The sequence below is a fragment of the Taudactylus pleione genome, unplaced genomic scaffold (assembly GCF_031769625.1).
Source record: "Taudactylus pleione unplaced genomic scaffold, aTauple2 ptg000550l, whole genome shotgun sequence".
In the NCBI taxonomy this organism is placed as follows: domain Eukaryota; kingdom Metazoa; phylum Chordata; class Amphibia; order Anura; family Myobatrachidae; genus Taudactylus; species Taudactylus pleione.
This window is the reverse complement of record NW_028284952.1, coordinates 287,501-290,000: the sequence shown is the minus strand read 5'-3', so window position 1 is coordinate 290,000 and position 2,500 is coordinate 287,501. Positions and strand designations below refer to the sequence as shown.

Sequence of the window (2,500 nt, the reverse complement as noted above, 5' to 3'; positions counted from 1 at the left end):
TAAAATGTAATAGAAAAGAATGTTATGGCAGTATAAAATTACCTACAGCACCTAGTATTCCCAGGTGGTCTCCCATCCAAGTACTAACCAGGCCCAACACTGCATAGCTTCTAAGATCAGACGAGATTGGGCATGTCTAGTGTGGTTTGGCTGTAGGTGCTCAAAACCATTAACTTTAGACCTCTTTTACTTCTTAACTCAAGTAAATTCATTGATAAGTTGAAAAAATGAAATGTAGAATGTAATAGAAAAGAATGTTTTGGCTGTCTAAAATTACCTACAGCACCTGGTATTCCAAGGTGGTCTCCCATCCAAGTACAAACCAGGCCCAACACTGCATAGCTTCCAAGATCAGACGAGATAGGGCATGTCCAGTGTGGTTTGGCTGTAGGTGCTCAAAAGCATTAAATTTAGACCTCTATTACTTCTTAACTCAAGTAAATTCATTGTTAAGTTGAAAAAATTAAATGTAAAATGTAATAGAAAAGAATGTTCTGGCAGTATAAAATTACCTACAACTCCTGGTATTCCCAGGTGGTCTCCCATCCAAGTACTTACCAGGCCCAACACTGCATAGCTTTCAAGATCAGACGAGATTGGGCATGTCCACTGTGGTTTGGCTGTAGGTGCTCAAAAGCTTTAAATTTAGACCTCTTTTACTTCTTAACACAAGTAAATTCATTGATAAGTTGAAAAAATTAAATGTAAAATGTAATAGAAAAGAATGTTATGGCAGTTTAAAATTACCTACAGCACCTGGGATTCCTAGGTAGTTACCCATCCAAGTACTAACCAGTCCCAACACTGCATAGCTTCCAAGATCAGACGAGATTGGGCATGTCCAGTGTGGTTTGGCTGAAGGTGCTCAAAAACATTAACTTTAGACCTCTTTTACTTCTTAACTCAAGTAAATTCAATGATAAGTTGAAAAATGAAATGTAAAATGTAATAGAAAAGAATGTTATGGCAGTATAAAATTACCTACAGCACCTGGTATTCCCAGGTGATCTCCCATCCAAGTACAAACCAGGCCCAACACTGCATAGCTTCCAAGATCAGACGAGTTTGGGCATGTCCAGTGTGGTTTGACTGTAGATGCTCAAAATCATTAACTTTAGACCTGTATTACTTCTTAACTCAAGTAAATTCATTGATAAGTTGAAAAAATTAAATGTAAAATGTAATAGAAAAGAATGTTATGGCAGTATAAAATTACCTACTGCACCTGGTTTTCCCAGGTGGTCTCCCATCCAAGTTCTGACCATACCCAACACTGCATAGCTACCAAGATAAGACGAGATTGGGCATGTCCAGTGTGGATTGGCTGTAGGTGCTCAAAAGTATTAACTTTAGACCTCTATTACTTCTTAACTCAAGGAAATTCATTGATAAGTTGAAAAAATTAAATGTAAAATGTAATAGAAAAGAATGTTCTGGCAGTATAAAATTACCTACAGCTCCTGGTATTCCAGGTGGTCTCCCATCCAAGTACTAACCAGGCCCAACACTGCATAGCTTCCAAGATCAGATGAGATTGGGCATGTCCAGTGTGGTTTGGCTGTAGGTGCTCTAAAACATTAACTTTAGACCTCTTTTACTTCTTAACTCAAGTAAATTCAATGATAAGTTGAAAAATTAAATGTAAAATTTAATAGAAAAGAATGTTATGGCAGTATAAAATTATCTACAGCTCCTGGTATTCCCAGGTGGTCTCACATCCAAGTACTAAACAGGCCCAACACTGCATAGCTTCCAAGATCAGACGAGATTGGGCATGTCCAGTGTGGTTTGGCTGTAGGTGCTCAAAAACATTAACTTTAGACCTCTGTTACTTCTTAACTCAAGTAAATTCATTGATAAGTTGAAAAAATTAAATTTAAAATGTAATAGAAAAGAATGTTATGGCAGTATAAAATTACCTACAGCACCTGGTAATCCCAGGTGGTCTCCCATCCAAGTACTAACCAGGCCCAACACTGCCTAGCTTCCAAGTTCAGACAAGATTGGGCATGTCCAGTGTGGTTTGGCTGTAGGTGCTCAAAAACATTAACTTTAGACCTCTTTTACTTCATAACTCAAGTAAATTCAATGATAAGTTGAAAAATTAAATGTAAAATGTAATAGAAAAGAATGTTATGGCAGTATAAAATTACCTACAGCACCTAGTATTCCCAGGTGGTCTCCCATCCAAGTACTAACCAGGCCCAACACTGCATAGCTTCTAAGATCAGACGAGATTGGGCATGTCTAGTGTGGTTTGGCTGTAGGTGCTCAAAACCATTAACTTTAGACCTCTTTTACTTCTTAACTCAAGTAAATTCATTGATAAGTTGAAAAAATGAAATGTAGAATGTAATAGAAAAGAATGTTTTGGCTGTCTAAAATTACCTACAGCACCTGGTATTCCAAGGTGGTCTCCCATCCAAGTACAAACCAGGCCCAACACTGCATAGCTTCCAAGATCAGACGAGATAGGGCATGTCCAGTGTGGTTTGGCTGT

General features: G+C 37.8%; 10 pseudogenes; all 10 read right to left on the bottom strand.

Moving 5' to 3' along the window:
• Nucleotides 1-39: 39 nt before the first annotated feature.
• On the bottom strand, nucleotides 40-158 carry LOC148484245 (5S ribosomal RNA; annotated as a pseudogene).
• A 116-nt stretch (nucleotides 159-274) lies between these two features.
• On the bottom strand, nucleotides 275-393 carry LOC148484244 (5S ribosomal RNA; annotated as a pseudogene).
• Nucleotides 394-509: 116 nt separating this feature from the next.
• LOC148484243 (5S ribosomal RNA) lies at nucleotides 510-628 on the bottom strand (annotated as a pseudogene).
• A 116-nt stretch (nucleotides 629-744) lies between these two features.
• LOC148484242 (5S ribosomal RNA) lies at nucleotides 745-863 on the bottom strand (annotated as a pseudogene).
• A 115-nt stretch (nucleotides 864-978) lies between these two features.
• LOC148484241 (5S ribosomal RNA) lies at nucleotides 979-1,097 on the bottom strand (annotated as a pseudogene).
• Nucleotides 1,098-1,448: 351 nt separating this feature from the next.
• Nucleotides 1,449-1,566, bottom strand: LOC148484240 (5S ribosomal RNA; annotated as a pseudogene).
• A 115-nt stretch (nucleotides 1,567-1,681) lies between these two features.
• Nucleotides 1,682-1,800, bottom strand: LOC148484239 (5S ribosomal RNA; annotated as a pseudogene).
• Nucleotides 1,801-1,916: 116 nt separating this feature from the next.
• Nucleotides 1,917-2,035, bottom strand: LOC148484238 (5S ribosomal RNA; annotated as a pseudogene).
• A 115-nt stretch (nucleotides 2,036-2,150) lies between these two features.
• Nucleotides 2,151-2,269, bottom strand: LOC148484237 (5S ribosomal RNA; annotated as a pseudogene).
• A 116-nt stretch (nucleotides 2,270-2,385) lies between these two features.
• LOC148484236 (5S ribosomal RNA) overlaps nucleotides 2,386-2,500 on the bottom strand; it is a 119-nt pseudogene continuing 4 nt past the window's right edge.